The sequence below is a fragment of the Schistocerca americana genome, chromosome X, assembly GCF_021461395.2.
Source record: "Schistocerca americana isolate TAMUIC-IGC-003095 chromosome X, iqSchAmer2.1, whole genome shotgun sequence".
NCBI lineage: Eukaryota > Metazoa > Arthropoda > Insecta > Orthoptera > Acrididae > Schistocerca > Schistocerca americana.
In genome coordinates this window covers 295,280,407-295,297,991 of record NC_060130.1, presented here as the reverse complement: position 1 = coordinate 295,297,991, position 17,585 = coordinate 295,280,407, and the positions used below count along the sequence as shown (strand labels likewise).

The following is a 17,585-nucleotide window of genomic DNA, read 5'->3' as shown; positions in this document are numbered from 1 at the left end:
CTACGTTATGTTTCTGCAAAAATATTTTGCAGTTAATTCATTTAATACCTTTTTTGAAAAATCAAATGTTTTTTGGTATGATTTGTTTAAAATTAAGTGATGAAATTGATTAGAGAAACGTTTGACATGGCTCTGAATGATGCTTGAAGTCATGTACAGCAGCTGAGATGCTCATATGCTAGTGACATAAGGAGGCTAATGAGTGAAGTTCTACCAGAAAAATACTCTCCAGCACACTTTAAAATTCTAAGTTACACATTGGACTTTAAATTTTCAATCGGCACCTCATTTTCTTTACGTAATTTCAAGTATCGTTCAAAAGTGCGTAAATGTTCCTCTAATCCAGTTTATTTTTTACATTCAAATTATTTCACAAAACGTTTGTTGGTCCTTCATTAAATTTTTATTTTCGAGAAGCTTGAAATATATTTAAATATCGATCGACAGTCTGTTATTATTAAGAGTATACAGAGTGTATCAAAAAGAACCATCCGATTTGGCACGTCTATATTTCTAAAACTAATAAACATATACAATGAATTTTGTTTTTTCATGAACGGGAAATTCAAAAAGTTTTTCCTTTCCATAGGTGTTCAATGCCACCCCCCCCCCCCCCAATCCCCTGTAGATGCACGGCATATGGCATTGGAGGCACGTGAACAGAGTGTTTTATAAACCCCGACAGTAAATAATCACATACAATCAGGTCCAGTGACCTTGGAGGCCAGTAATGTAGGCCTGAATTATTTGGTCAAGTGTGACCGATTCATCGTTCAGTAATCCTTCGATTTAAAAATTCCCGCACTTCCAGATGCCAGTGTGGCGGTGCCCCATCCTGTTGGTAAATGGAGACGTTCGAATCAGTCTCCAACTGTAGGAAAAGAAAATTCTGAAGCATTTCGAGATATGTGCTTCTTGTAACAGTGTTCTCGGCAAAGAAAAATGGACCATACACCTTTTGCCGTGAAACTGCACAAAACGCATTAAATTTTGGAGAGTCCTTCTCATATTGTAAAACTTCATGTGGTTCCTCCGTACCCCATATTCTCACATTACGACGGTTCAGCTTTCCATTCAAATGGAATGTTACCTCGTCACCAAACACTGTCATCCTCCATCTTGCCAAGAACGAAATTACGGAACTCCACACGTTATTGTTTGTCACCTTCGAAGAGCTTGCAGTAGCTGAATTTTGTATGGTATCATGTATAAACGTCGACGGTACATACGCCAGACGGACATAGGGGGCATGTTGAGTTGTCGACCTGTACGGAGAACGGATTTCTGCGGTCTCCTGCCTACATTAGCGTCGTTAGTGATACTGTTAATGCCAGCTACGGATTATCGTAGTACTTTATACACAAAGGAGGATTAGTAAACCTTTACGCCACTAGATCCCATGTACTCCAGAAAAAAAATACGAGAATTGTAGTTAATAGAACTGAACTCTGTTGAATTTGCAGCACTCAAGACTTCAGCGAATTCGAGTTTTGTATCAAGGGGCCATCAGGTTTTGACTCAATGTTGCGGCACTGTAATTATTTTTTCACTGATGTCATGCCGAGTGAAATAGCACAGAAATTACTTCTTAGCTCTAAAATTAAAAACCTTAAATATGTATAAGAACCTGCAAAATAAATGAGATTACAGTGTTTTTTGTTCCTTTTTTTTAAACTTCCAAGGTTCCGCAGTCAGAATCAAACTGGGAAACAGAGAGTCTAGTTCTATGGTCAATAGAGGACAGATCATTAGAGGATCGCAGCAACAAAACTGCCTTAACAGGGAATGTGTAAAATTTCTTTTAACCTCTTTCACAGTGAGGGAGAAGTTAAGTCCTGTGGTAATATAAAATATATCAGTAAAGAGAATTAGAAGAAATGTGACATTATCACAGTGAAGGACACAGCGATCAGTTGCATAAAACTTGTAGAATACAAAAAAGTTTCAATTGAAATTTTTTGATTTTATTTTATGGCCAGTTTCGATCTATAATACCAACATCATCCATTGGTCAGCAAAACTTAAGGACGCGCGTGATATGTCTCTGCCAAGTAACATAACTCGATGAAACTTGGACGATACATAGAAAGACAGAAGGTAACTGAAGCAAATACGCAATAAGACGAAAAAAATGACACCTTTGCTCAAAGACAGTAATTACAGTGGAGTCACCACATTTTATGATGATGCCCTGGACACTACAAAAGGCGGGTGTGTGATCACCACAGGCGGTAGTGAACGCTCTAGAACGTGCTTCCATGTGGGCCACAAAGCTGATATGAGTTTCTTGTGGTAGGGCGTTCCATTCTTCAAATGGTTCATACGGCTCTGAGCACAATGGGACTTATTATCTGAGGTCATCAGTCCCCTATAACTTAGAACTACTTAAACCTAACTAACCTAAGGACATCACACACATTCATGCCAGAGGCAGGATTCGAACCTGCGACCGTAGCGGTCGACAAGTTACAGACTGAAGCGCCTAGAACCGCTCGGTCATTCCGTCTCCATCCTTCCACCAGCGCTGTTGACAACTGCTGAATGGTCGTTCGTGCATGTGGACGTCTCCCCAATACATAGGACCTGACTTCATTTTTATGGATGACATTGCGCGACAGCATCGAACAGAGCAGGTAGAGTAGCTCTTGGAAAGAGAAGAATTTGGCGAATGGACTGCCCTGCCCGTACCCCCGACATAAATCTCGCAGAGCATGCGTGGAATGCGTTGAGGAGACGTATTGTGGCACATCCACGTGCATCAACGAGCGTCCAGCATTTGTCAACCGTACTGGCAAAAGATGGTGGTGGTGGTGGTTAGTGTTTAACGTCCCGTCGACAACGAGGTCATTAGAGACGGAGCGCAAGCTCGGGTTAGGGAAGGATTGGGAAGGAAATCGGCCGTGCCCTTTCAGAGAAACCATCCCGGCATTTGCCTGAAACGATTTAGGGAAATCACGGAAAACCTAAATCAAGATGGCCGGAGACGGGATTGAACCGTCGTCCTCCCGAATGCGAGTCCAGTGTGCTAACCACTGCGCCACCTCGCTCGGTCAAAGGAATGGAACGCCCAACCACAAGAACTCCTTACAAACCTTATGGCCAGCATGACTGTTTGTTGCGATCACCTACCATCTTACGAACTACGTTTCGCCTTTTGTAATGTCCAGAGGACCACCATGAATACCGCTGACTTCAGTGTAATTGTTGTCTTTGAACAAAAGTGCTATTTCTGTTCGTCTTATTGCGTATTCCTTTCAGTTACTATCTGTCCCAGACGGTAGCTGTTCTTTCTGTGTATTGTCCAAGTTTCATCGAAGCACACTGTCCATTCAAATTAATGTGACGACCTATCAAATGCCTAAATAACGACCTTTTGCCACACTGATCGCTGCGAGACGTGCAGGAGGAGGAGGAGGAGCAGGAAGAGAGGATTAGTGTTGAGCATCAAGTAGACAACATGGTCATTAGAGACGGAGTACAAGGTCAGATTAGGAACGGTTCAAATGGTTCAAATGGCTCTGAGCACTATGGGACTTAACTTCTGAGGTCATCAGTCCCCTACAACTTAGAACTACTTAAACCTAACTAACCTAAGGACATCACACACATCCATGCCCGAGGCAGGATTCGAACCTGCGACCGTAGCGACCGCGCGGTTTCAGACTGTAGCGCCTAGAACCTTTCGGCCATAAGGGAAGGATCAAGAAGGAAATCGTCCATGCCCTTTTAAAGGAACCGTCCCGGCATTTGCCTTAAGCGGTTTAGGGAAATCGAGGAAAACCTAAATCAGGATAGCCGGACGCGGGCTTGAACTGTCGTCCTCCCGAATGCGAGTCCAATATACTAACCGCGAGAAGAGAGTCATTGAGGTTCTGGAAGGTATCGACAGGGGCGTGGAGCGATGCTAACCCCAGTGCCTTAGCCACCTGCGCTAGATTCCGCGGTTGAGGATCCATTGAGCGTACAGCTCGATTGAGATGGTCCCACAGCTTGACGGTCACAGGAATACAGTAAGCTCAACCTGGTGCTCTTCGAACAACGCATGCACATTGCGAGGTGTGTGACACCATGCATTGTCCTGCTGGTAGATGTCATCGTGCTGCAGAGGAACAAACTGCGTGTAGAGGTGGACATGATGCCCAAGGATAGATGCATACTTGTGCCTTCCAGAATGATGAGATCACCTTGGGGATATTGTTGCTAGCTGCTTGGTTCAACTGGGGGGGGGGGGGGATCAGTTGCTCAATAGTTGCACGTCTATTCGCTGTACTCATCTTCGCTACCGTCATTCAACCGTTTCATCTACGGCCCATGATGCACCACAACTGCCTCGGCGCCGGTTTTGGATAGCGCCTTTTTTACCGTACACAGTATACGTTAAACATGGTGGCACGTGAACAGTTTACAAACTTAGCCGTTTCGGAAAGGCTTCCACCCTTGGCGAGAAGCTAATGACTATTCCCTTTTGGACGTCAGGTACACTATGTGATCAAAAGTATCCGGACACCACCCAAAACATACGTTTTTCATTTTAGGTGCATTGTGCTGCCATCTGCTGCTAGGTAATCCATATCAGCAATGTCAGTAGTCATTAAACATCTTTAGAGAGCAGAATGGGGCGCTTCGCGGAACTCACGGACTGCGAACGTGGTCAGGTGATTGGGTGTCACTTGAGTCATGCGTCTGTACGAGAAATTTCCACTCTCCTAAACATCCCTAAGTCCAGTGTTTCCGATGTGATAGTGAAGTGGAAACGTGAAGGGACACGTACAGCACAAAAGCGTACAGTCAGACCTCATCTGTTGACTGACAGAGACCGCCGACAGTTGAAGAGGGTCGTAATGTGGAAAAGGCAGACATCTATCCAGACCATCACACAGAAATTCCAAACTGCGTCAGGATCCACTGCAAGTACTATGACATTTAGGAGGGAAGTGAGAAAACTTGGATTTCATGGTCGAGCGGCTGCTCATAAGCCACACATCACGCCAGTAAATGCCAAACGACGCCTCGCTTGGTGTAAGGAGCGTAAACGTTGGACGACTGAGCAGTGTTAAAACGTTGTGGGGAATGACGATTCATGGTACACAACGCAGTGATCCGATGGCAGGGTGTGGGTACGGCGAATGTCCGGTGAATATCTGCTAGCGTGTGTAGTGCCAACAGTAAAATTCGGAGGTGGTGGTGTTATGGTGTGATCGTGTTTTTCATGGAGGGGCTTGCACCCGTTGTTGTTTTGCGTGGCGCTATCACAGAGCAGACCTACATTGATGTTTTAAGCACCTTCTTGATTCCCACTGTTGAAGAGAAATTCTGGGATGACGACTGCATCTTTCAACACGATCGAGCACCTGTTCATAATGCACGGCCTGTGGTGGAGTTGTTACACGATATTTACATCCCTGTAATGGACTGGCCTGCAAAGAGTCCTGACCTGAATCCTATAGAACACCTTTAGGATGTTGTGGAACGCCGACTTCCTGCCAAACGTCACCGACCGACATCGATACCTCTCCTCAGTGCAGCACTCCGTGAAGAATGGGTTGCCATTCCCCAAGAAACCTTCCAGCATCTGATTGAACGTATGCCTGTGAGAGTGGAAGCTGTCATCAAGGCTAAGGATGGGCCAACAGCATATTGAATTCCAGCATTACTGATGGATACGGTCGCAGTGTCTTCAATGGTCAATCCTCATCTTTTGCGGATTCTGGAGAGATGCAGCTCTTAGTTCACAGCCAATAAACTGACTCCAAATTGCTACAAAGTACGATGGATAAAGTTTCTTACATCCGGTTCTATTCGCGCTGCATTCAATTTTCTAACAATACTATCATAGTTAGAGAAACTGAAGACACCAGATATTTGGAACTGAGGGTATATGGTAAACTCTGGTGGACTGAATACGTTGGTGAACTCATTCATAAGCTGAATGCTGCTAATTTAACAATAACGATGTTGTCAATAGCTATCACTAGGGATGCACTAAAGTTAGGTTTCTCTGTATGCTTTCATTCCTTGATACCCTGCAGGAAAATATTTAAAGGCAACATATTAATGGTAGAAATAACATTTTTAGCCCAAAAGCGAGCCATCCAGAGTAATTTACAAAGTGCAGTTAGGCCTCTATTTAACACTCTAGAGATTTCTAAACTGACCTCACGTTACATCTACTAGTCGAAGAGATTTAAGATTCACAACATGAACATGCCTCAAACGAACAAAAATATTTCAACACGAAACAGAGGAGTGGCCTTTATTCTGGGAATACCTAACTAAAGTTGTGCAGCGTACTAGAACAGATGTTGTCGATAGACCCCTACGAGTGTAGAACGCTGTCAGTAATAAAGTACAAGTTTCAAACCATAGATTGAATAATTTACCCAAGTAAGCGCCTTTACTTTCCAGCAGGAATCCTTGACTGTGTTATGGGGAGATGAAATAGTAAACAGTATAGTTCATGTGTGAGTATTTTAGGTTCGGTCACTTGTGTATTATTTCTATTGTAAGTCTCTTGCATGGACTGGGAGGTACGAAAACAGTTCATACAAGCAGTATCAGGCATTTTATGTGATCGAGCCATCCTTTTCAGCCAATAGACAATATTTTCTCGGAAAACACCATATTTCATTGTTTACTTATCAAACTTATGTTTTCACTTTTAAAGTGAATTTTACGATGTTTTTTGAATACAAATATATTTTTGCACGTACTTCTGTCCATTTAGCTTCTCCCTTCATCCCTTTCCTCCCACTAACCTTCCTTCTTGTTATACCCCTACTCATTATTCCTGACATGCCTCTCCGATACGAATTGGTTTTAGTTGTTCGTTGCGTACCTTTGGAAACTGGCAAAAAGTTGGTATTACGGATTTTATTTTGATGTATGACTTCTTTTATTTAAATTATTTTGACTAATCTCAATTTGTATAATAATTACGATTTCAAATTATTAGGAAGTTTTTTCCTTATATTTATCTAATTAAAAATATTTATTAATTACTATTTTCCTTTTCTTTTATAGAAATGAAATTCTTCATATCATAATCGAAATTAGTCACTTAAAACATATTCAACTGAGATTGTGAAAATAAACATTTTATCCGAATTTTTTTGTTTTCTGTGTTTTTCCAAATCATTCCAGTTGAACGTCTATACGATAATAGGCAATAACAGACACCCTCCCCAGTCCTTGCTCGTTACTGAGAAATGCAAATTGAAATAAATCATTTCATATGTTTATTATTATTACACTGTTCAGTCAAATTAATGTGATAACTTGTTGAAGGCTGAATAACCACTTTTTGCAGCGCGATAAGTGCAGGAAGAGAGTCAGCGAAATTCTAAAAGGCACTGAAAGGTTTTTTTTGTTGTGGTTTTAGGGCACAAAACTGCTACGGTCATTAGCGCCCGGTCTGTGACGTAGTAAAATGTAAAAAACGAGACAGGAAACCAGCAGCAATGGCAACAAAACTCAGAAAATTGGAGAAACTAAAAACAGAAGGAAAGCTTTAAAAAACCACTATAGAAGGGGGTTGGTTGTCCCCAAAAAGAGCTTCAAATGACTGACGTCATCTCACTGGCACTAATAAACTCGAGAACGCGATCGGCTGAGCGCGTGTCATCTGCTAAAATGGAAGATATATCAGGCGACAGCTGTAGACGGGCGCGTAACGGATTAAAATAGGGGCACTCAAGTAAAAGGTGTCTCACCGTCCACCGCTGAGAGCAGTGCAGACAGAGTGGGGGAGGATCGCCACTTAAAAGATGTCGATGGCTAAAAAGACAGTGCCCTATCCGGAGTCTAGTTAAAATTACCTCCTCCCGACGACGCGTTCGGGAGGAAGAGGTCCAAGCACAGGGAAGAGCTTTCACATCCCGCAATTTATTATTGGGAAGTGTCGACCAATGTGCGTGCCATAAAAAAGCAACACGACGACATAAAACACTCCGTAGATCGGCGAAGGGAATCATTCGAATAGCTGGCCGAAGAAGAGAGACTGCTGCCTTGGCCGCTATACCTGCCGCCTCATTTCCACAGATACCAACGTGTCCTGGGATCCAGAGGAACGCCACAGAGACGCCCCCAAGTGGAGCAAGCGGAGGCAGTCCTGAATCCGATGGACCAGAGGGTGGACAGGGTAGAGAGCTTGGAGACTGAGGAGAGAGCTGAGAGAATCTGAACAGATAACATACTGTATCCGCTGATGGCGACGGATGTATTGGACAGCCTGGAGAACAGCGTAAAGCCCCGCAGTATAAACCGAACACTGGTCGGGAAGCCGAAATCGATTTGGGGTGTCGCCAACAATACAGGCACTCCCAACACCTAACGATGTTTTTGAGCCATCAGTGTAAATAAATGCGGCATCCTTCATTTGTGCACATAGAGCAGCAAATACCCGACGATAAACAAGTGAAGGGGTACCATCCTTGGGAAACTGATAAAGGTCACGGAGCAGGCAGGTCCGGGGACGGAGCCAAAGCGGTGCTGTACCCCAAGGAGTCAACAAAGTTTTAGGAAAGCGGAAGGACAGAGAATGGAGCAGTTGACGGAAGCGGACTCCCGATGGTAGTAGGGAGGAAGGGCGGCCTACATACCCTAAATCCTAGGAGGCGTCGAAAAAAATGTCATGGGCCGGATTTGCAGGCATGGAAGATTAGATGCCTAGCATAACGACTCAGAAGGACTGCTCGCCGATTGGACAGCGGAGGTTCAGCAGTCTCAGCATAAAGGCTTTCCACAGGGCTGGTGTAAAAAGCTCCAGACACTAAACGTAATCCACGGTGGTGGATAGAGTCGAGACAACGAAGAATAGACGGCCGAACAGAGGAGTAAACTATGCTTCCATAGTCCAATTTCGATCGCACTAAGGCGCGATAGAGGCGGAGAAGGACCACTCGGTCCACTCCCCAGGAGGTACCATTCAGGACACGGAGGGTGTTGAGGGATCGCAGACAGCGAGCCGAAAGATAGGAAACGTGGGAGGACCGGCACAGTTTTCTGTCAAACATAAGACCCAAGAATTTAGCGAGTTCGAAAACGGAAGGTTGACAGGTCGTAGATGTAAGGAAGGTGGAAGAAACTCCGTACGTCGCCAAAAATTAACGCAAACGGTCTTACTGGGAGAAAAGCGGAAGCCTGTTTCGATGCTCCAAGAGTGGAGGCGATCGAGACATCCTTGAAGACGTCGTTCAAGAAGGCTGGTCCGTTGAGAGCTGTAGTAGATCGCAAAATCGTCCACAAAGAGGGAGCCCGAGACATCAGGAAGGAGACAATCCATAATGGGATTTATAGCAATGGCAAACAGTACAACACTTAGCACAGAGCCCTGGGATACCCCGTTTTCTTGGGAGAAAGTACGGGAGAGAGTAGTGTTCACCCGCACTCTAAATGTGCGCTCTGCCATAAATTCGCGAAGAAAAAGGGGCAGCCGACCTCGAAAGCCCCAAGAGAACAGTGTGCGGAGGATGCCTGTCCTCCGACAGGTATCGTATGCTCTCTCCAGATCAAAAAATATTGCTATGGTTTGGCGTTTCCGGAGAAAATTGTTCATGATATAAGTGGAGAGAGAAACAAGATGGTCAACTGCAGAACGATGCTTTCGGAAACCGCATTGGGCAGGTGTTAAAAGACTGCGGGACTCCAGCCACCAAACTAAACGGCAATTCACCATACGCTCCAAAACCTTACATACACTACTCGTGAGAGAAATGGGCCGATAGCTAGAGGGGAGATGTTTGTCCTTTCCAGGTTTCGGAACAGGAACGACGATAGCTTCCCGCCACCGTCTGGGAAAAGTACAGTCGGTCCAAATTCGACTATAAAGGCGAAGGAGGTAACGCAGACTATGGTATGGTAAATGCAGCAACATTTGGATGTGGATACCATCCGGTCCTGGGGCGGAGGGGCGAGAAGAAGAGAGTGCATGTTGGAGTTCCCGCATGGAGAAACCAGTGTTGTAGCTTTCGCGATTTTGAGAGGAGAAGGCAAGAGGTTGCATTTCCGCAGCGCGTTTCTTCGGGAGAAACGCTGGCGGGTAATTTGAAGAGCTCTAAATCTCAGCAAAGTGTTGACCCAATGAGTTAGAAATTGCGACGGGGTCCACTAATGTATCATGCGCGACAGTGAGCCCAGAGACCGGGGAGAAACTAGGCGCGCCACATAACCGTCGAATCCGACTCCAAACTTCCGAGGATGGAGTGAAGGTGTTAAATGAGCTGGTAAAGAAGTCCCAGCTTGCCTTCTTGCTATCACGGATGACGCGACGGCATCGCGCACGGAACTGCTTATAGCGGATACAGTTGGCCAATGTGGGATGGTGTCTGAAAACGCGAAGAGCACGCCGCCGCTCACGTATTGCGTCACGGCATGCCTCGTTCCACCAAGGAACTGGGGGGCACCGAGGCAATTCGGAGGTGCGAGGTATTGAACGTTCTGCAGCTGAAAGAATAACGTCTGTAATATGAGTGACCTCATCGTCGACGCTAGGAAAGTGACGGTCATCGAATGTCGCTAGAGACGAAAAAAGTGTCCAACGGCTTGGGCAAACTTCCAGTGTCGCGGGCGCATATATGGCAGGTGTGGCTGGAATCGAAGGACACATGGAAAGTGGTCACTCGAGTGTGTATCAGCAAGTGTGAACCATTCGAAGCGCCGAGCTGGCGGAACAGTACCGACCGAAAGGTCCAAATGAGAGAAATTTGTCGTGGAGGCAGACAGAAATGTAGGGTCCCTAGTGTTGAGGCAAACTAGATCCGCTTGGTGGAAGACGTCTACCAATAGTGAGCCACGCGGACAAGGATGTGGAGATCCCCAAAGCGGGTGGTGGGCATTGAAGTCCCCAACCAGCAAATAGGGGGGTGGAAGCTGACCAAGAAGATGAAGGAGATCAGCTCGTGCCATTGGTATGGACGATGGAATGTATACAGTACAAAGAGAGAAGGTGTATCCAGAAAGGGAAAGACGGACAGCGACTGCTTGGAAGGAAGTGTTTAAGGCGATTGGGTGATAATGGAGAGTATCATGGAGAAGAATCATGAGTCCTCCATGTGCTGGAGTGCCTTCAACAGAAGGGAGATCAAATCGGACTGACTGAAAATGGGGGAAAACAAAGCGGTCGTGGGGACGCAGCTTTGTTTTCTGAAGACAGAAGATGACCGGCGAGTAGGATCGTAAGAGGATCGACTATTCGTCCCGATTGGCTCGAAAGCCGCGTATATTCCAATGTACAATGGACGTAGAGTGGACAGAAAATGGAAGAGTGTGACCAAGGTTGCCCTCAACTCAACGACAGCTCAGAGCTTGCGACTGACAGCGTGGAACGGCATTCAGCCGAAGGCAGATGATCCTGATCCATAGGTTGTTCAGGAGCAGCTCCTGCCACCAGCGATTGGCCGGTTGATCGGCCGCCAGCAGAGCACCTCGGCGACACAGAAGACGGCCGAGGGCGGCTACCGCCAGGTGGTGCTGTAGAAGAGACACGCCGTGGCGGAGAAGGAGAGGAACTGAGTTTCTTATTAGCCTTCTTGGAAGCAGGATGGTTAGATGTAGGAGGAACTGATGGTTGTGAATTTGGGGTACGTAAAAAATCTTCACGTGAAGGCTCTTTTTTGGAAGTCCGGGTGTCTGACTTTTGGGCTCGAGATTTAGCAGAACCCGATGAAGGGTGAGCCTTAGAGTGAGCAGGCGGAAGTGGGGAGGTTGAACGGGCGATCATTACGCTGGCCGATCTGACGACTGTGGCACTAAAAGTGAGATCACAAGCCTGCGGGGCCGCCTCCTTTGTTGGCCGAGGAGAGGCAAGGACAGTGCTGTATTTACCTGTCTGAGGCACAGTGGGCTTTCGACTGGCGAATAATTTTCGAGCAGCAAAGGTCGACACCTTTTCCTTCACTCTGATTTCCTGAATGAGCTTTTCGTCTTGAAAAATGGGGCAATCTCGAGAGGAAGCAGCGTGGTCACCCATACAGTTGATGCAACGAGGGGATGGAGGTGGACAAGCACCCTCATGGGCATCCTTGCCACACGTAACACATTTGGTCGGATTGGAACAGGAGTGGCTGGTATGATTGAACTGCTGACACCGCGTAAGGTTTGGGATGTAAGGGCGGACGGAAATTGTCTCATAGCCTGCTTTGATGTTCGATGGGAGTTGAACTCTGTCAAATGTCAAGAAGACAGTATGGGTTGAACGATGTTTGTGTCAACCCTTTTTATGACTCTATAAACAGCCGTTACGCCCTGGTCAGACAGGTAATGTCGAATTTCCTCGTCGGACAATCCGTCGAGGGAGCGTGTATAAACGACCCCACATGAGGAATTTAAAGTGCGGTGTGCTTCCACTCAGACAGGGAAGGTGTGTAGCAGTAAAGTACACAGCAATTTTTGGGCTTGGAGGCCACTGACTGTTTCTAACAACAAGGTGCCATTTCGTAATCTGGAACAAGACTTTACAGGACCTGAAACTGCGTCAACACCTTTATGAATAATGAAAGGGTTGACCATGGAGAAGTCGTGACCTTCGTCAGACCGAGAAACAACAAGGAACTGTGGCAACGATGGAAGAACTGTCTGTGGCTGAGACTCATTGAACTTACGCTTGTGAGCAGACATAGTAGAAGATGAGGAAACCATTGCGGAAGTATCCCCCATGATTACCGGCGTCTCCGATGGCGCGCTCCTCCCTTGGGGGGGCCCTCTCTGAGGGCACTCCCGCCTTAGGTGATTGTTCACACCTCAGGTCACACCTCCCGAGAAACGGACGGAGGGACCAATCAGCACTTTCGGAAGGTATCAGCTCGGGTAATCACACCTCCCTGGGCCTGGCCGTTACCAGGGGGTACGTACGTGTCCTACCTGTCTACCCGGGGCGGGGAATTACGTGTTACCCCGTCACCGGCTACGCATGGAAATGCGTGGGTCGGCCTTCAGACACGCACAGGGAGGAAAAAAGAGAAAGGGGAAAAAAATGGCTCTGAGCACTTTGGGACTTAACATCTATGGTCATCAGTCCCCTAGAACGTAGAACTACTTAAACCTAACTAACATGTTTCCTGTCATCAACAATCCAGTGTCGGTGTTGACGGGCCCAGGCGAGGCGTAAAGCTTCGTGTCGTGCAGTCATCAAGGGTACACGAGTGGGCCTTCGGCTCCGAAAGCCCATATCGATGATGTTTCGTTGAACGGTGCGTACGCTGACACTTGTTGATGGCCCAGCACTGAAATCTGCAGCAATTTGCGGAAGTGTTGCACTTCTGTCACATTGAACGATTCTCTTCCGTCGTCGCTGGTCCCTTTCTTGCAGGATCTTTTTCCGACCGCAGCGATATCGGAAACTGGATGTTTTAGCGGATTCCTGACATTCACGGTACAATCGTGAAATGGTCGTACGGGAAAATTCCCACTTCATCGCTACCTCGGAGATGCTCGTGCGCTGGCCATAACACCACGCTTAGACTCACTTGAATGTTGATAACCTGCCATTGTAGCAGCAGTAACCGACCCAACAACTGAGCCAGACATTTGTTGTCTTATATAGGCGATGCCGACCGCACCACCTTCCTCTGTCTGTCTACATATCTCTATATTTGAATACGCATGCCTCTACCAGTTTCTTTGGTGTTTCAGTGTATATCACTCCTCCATCCTGGATGGTAGGGGGACATTTGTTTTCAGATGTTTCACGCCGAACAGGGCAAAGGCCACCTATGCAGTGGAGCATAAAACGTGATTCATCTGGAAAGGGCACCTGCCGACACTCAGAGGACGCTCATTGACTTGTAATTTCTAGCTTTTGTACTGATAACAGCAGTCAGCATGAGAATATGACAAGGCCCTGGCTGTGGAGGTCCTTATGCAGCAACGTTCGCTGAAGAGTCGTTGAGGAGACACTGCTAGATGGTAGCCCTTGGTTCATCTGGTGGTCAGTTGCTGAACAATTGCACGTTTGTTCGCCCGTACACATCTCCGCAGCTGTCATTCACCCCTTCCATCTATGGCCCGTGGTGCAGCTCAGTTGGCACGGCCCTGGTTTTGGACAGCCCCATTTTTCCATGCACGTAATATTTTATGCAAGGCGGCACGTGAATACTTTACAAACTTAGCCTTTCGGAAATATTTCTACCTCTGACACGAAAGCCAATGATCAAGCCCTTTTGGACGCCAGATAAATCGCTCCCTTTCCGCATTACAACGATTGCTCCGTTTTCCGCGTCCCACCGACAGGCTTTGCATACCCTCCACTGCTAGTGTTGCCAGCTGCCGTCTGTGAGTGGTTATTGCACTTTAACGTAAAACATAGGCGGTGGTCATACTAATTATTGTTCAAAATTGTTCAAATGACTCTGAGCACTATGGGACTTAACAGCTGTGGTCATCAGTCCCCTAGAACTTAGAACTACTTAAACCTAACTAACCTAAGGACATCACACACATCCATGCCCGAGGCAGGATTCGAACCTGCGACCGTAGCAGTCGCGCGGTTCCGGACTGCGCGCCTAGAACCGCGAGACCACCGCGGCCGGCAATTATTGTTATTATTAGTATTATTGCTATTATTATTATTATGTTTTTCGTGTTACGCCATACTATAACACTATAGCCCCGTACTTTATTATTCTGTTTTTCCTTCTTTCTGCAATTTCGTGTTTTGCACACATATACTGTGACATTATCATAGCGTAGATATCTAGCTGAATAATAATTAAATAAAAAGGGGCATTCACATAGTAACAGTGCTCAGCTGACTGGTACAGGAGCAGGCGCTTTTTAACGATGTCTCGTGCCAAAGGGAACCTGGCGATTTATATAAAAACAACGTCACGCGTTCAAATTGAGATTTTAATTGTTGGATCACCAACTCCAGAAGTGTGGCGGACATTTACAAGTATAAAGAAAAAAAACATTATATAGCTCTTTTAATTGGAGACTGACTTCAGTACACAAAAGACGAAGATGGTAAGGCCGAAGAAACTGTTCGAGTTACGACTATTACTATAGACTAGGCGAACAGCGCGTTAGCTAAGGTGAAGAATGGCGGATCACCCCGTCCTGGAAATATTCTTGTGGAATTGTTAAAAACTGGACACCATTTGAAGAAAAAAATTACGGACGTTATGAGCAACTGTTGTGAAAGGATTGAAACATCCACAGAGTGGAAAAAAGATCGTGTATGGTTTCCTTTCCTAAGAAGGGGAGAAGAAGAGACATTAACTGCTCCAGAGGCATTAGTGTGAACTGCACAATGAGCTGTTTATAATGTTACTTGAAATCCGTCTTGATTGCAAATTTTTTTTATTCATATGACCGGTTTCGGTTCATTCAGAACCATCTTCAGATCTGTAAAAATAATGATACTAATTTACTATTTCACGGAAGCAAATCTTTTTCATTCTATCTAATCAACATCAAATGTACCAGAACGTACCTGATATTTCAGTTACAGGAGTAACCCGTCCAAATCCAGCAACTTTCACATGCTACGTCACATAAAATTGGTTGGCAGAGTGCATGTCATTTATATTAATTATAACACTATTACCGACAGGTGGCGTCTGGTACATTTGTTACATTCCATTTGCACATACTGTATTCAGTAGATCTTTTTTATATTAAAAATACTTAATTAAAATATGTAGATGTCAAGGTTAAAACCTGTACTTGTCAAAATTAAAAAAACAGTAAAATTATCATTTTTATACGATCTAAAAAGCATAGGGCGATTTATATATCTACGGTGCTGGTGTGAACTTGTTTTCCTCTACGGTCTGCTTCCGTGGTTCCCGCCATTTCGGTGCTGTGCCGCGGTCCGCTCAGTCGCCTGATGTCCATCGCCGCGGGCAAGAGGGCCGCACAGGTGGGCCCCGTCAACGACGCCAGGCGCTGCACGCGTCTTCCGGCTTCTCCACCCCGCACCATCTCTCATCCCTCGGCCTGGATCTCCACACGCAACAGTTGTCATCTTAGTAGGTCGTCATAAATGCTAAAATAGGCGTTATGATTGAATTCGCTTTGCTCGTTGAGGATTAAATCCGGATCTTTATTTTTGTGGGTGTATATTTCAATCTCTTCCAAAATGTTAAGAAACCGTCCCTTATGAGCTCTATGCAGGATGTCTAAATTGTGTTCAATGTTCGTGACAGAGTGCTTTGTCGCAGCCACATGCGCCCCAAAAACTGTTTTGTTTTGAGAGTAGGTGTGCTCCCTGAATCTGGTTTCAAAGTTCCTACCAGTCTGCCCTATATATTGTTTACAGCAGTCATTACATTTGATCTTATATACACCTGAATCCTGAAATTTATTCCTACTATTACATATTCTATGCCGGAGCTTCAATTTTAACGTGTTATTTGTTCGGAACCCTATTTTAACGTCGGATTTACGAAAGCATCTTCCAATTTTGTCTGTAATTCTTCCATTGTAAGTGAGAGCTACATATGTTTTCTTGTTGTTCCTCTTAACTGCTACTTGACTTCCTTCTATTTCTTCCATTTGCCTCTTCTTTATCTTCCTATAAATATTCATCACCTGCTTACACGTATATCCGTTCGCTACGGTCACTTGTTTTAAAATACTTAACTCCTTTTCTACTTCCTATTGGCTTAGTGGCAATCTTAGTAGCCCGTATACCATCGAAGTAAAATATGCCGATTTGTATCGCGGTGGGTGACAAGAGCGCTCATTGATAACTAGATCTGTACACGTAGGTTTTCTGAATATGCTAAATTCATGCTTCCCATCTTTCTTTATTAGTGTTAAATCTAAGTAATCTATACGGTTGTTTTCTTCAAATTCCACTGTGAATCTAATTTTCGGGTGTTGAGAGCTTCCGTGAAATAGTAAATTAGTATCATTATTTTTACAGATCTGAAGATGGTTCTGAATGAACCGAAACCAGTCATATGAATAAAAAAATTTGCAATCAAGACGGATTTCAAGTAACATTATAAAATCACTGATTGCTGTTATCCCATAAGACATTATGTCTGTTTTTGCAAAAAATGAGCTGTTTATCTGGCAAAATTACACTACTGGCATTAAAATTGCTACACCACGAAGATGAATTGCTACAGACGCGAAATTTAACCGACAGGAAGAAGATGCTATGATATGCAAATGATTAGCTTTTCAGAGCATTCACACAAGGTTGGCGCCGGTGACGACACTTAAAACGTGCTGACATGAGGAAAGTTTCCAACCGATTTCTCATACACAAACAGCAGTTGACCGGCGTTGCCTGGTGAAACGTTGTTGTGGTGCCTCGTGTGAGGAGGAGAAATGCGTACCATCACGTTTCCGACTTTGATAAAGGTCGGATTGTAGCCTATCGCGATTGCGGTTTATCGTATCGCGACATTGCTGCTCGCGTTGGTCGAGATCCAATGACTGTTAGCAGAATATGGAATCGGTGGGTTCAGGAGAGTAATATGGAACGCCGTGCTGGATCCCAACGGCCTCGTATCACTAGCAGTCGAGATAACAGGCATCTTATCCGCATGGCTGTAACAGATCGTGCAGCCACGTCTCGATCCCTGAGTCAACAGATGGGGATGTTTGCAAGACAATAACCATCTGCACGAACAGTTCGA

The 17,585-nt window shown here is 45.4% G+C and overlaps 1 protein-coding gene across 2 annotated transcripts in view; it reads right to left on the bottom strand.

Annotated features, from left to right (window-relative positions):
• Positions 1–17,585, bottom strand: part of LOC124555291 (organic cation transporter protein) — a 656,605-nt gene that overhangs the window by 116,748 nt on the left and 522,272 nt on the right. The window lies entirely within an intron of this gene.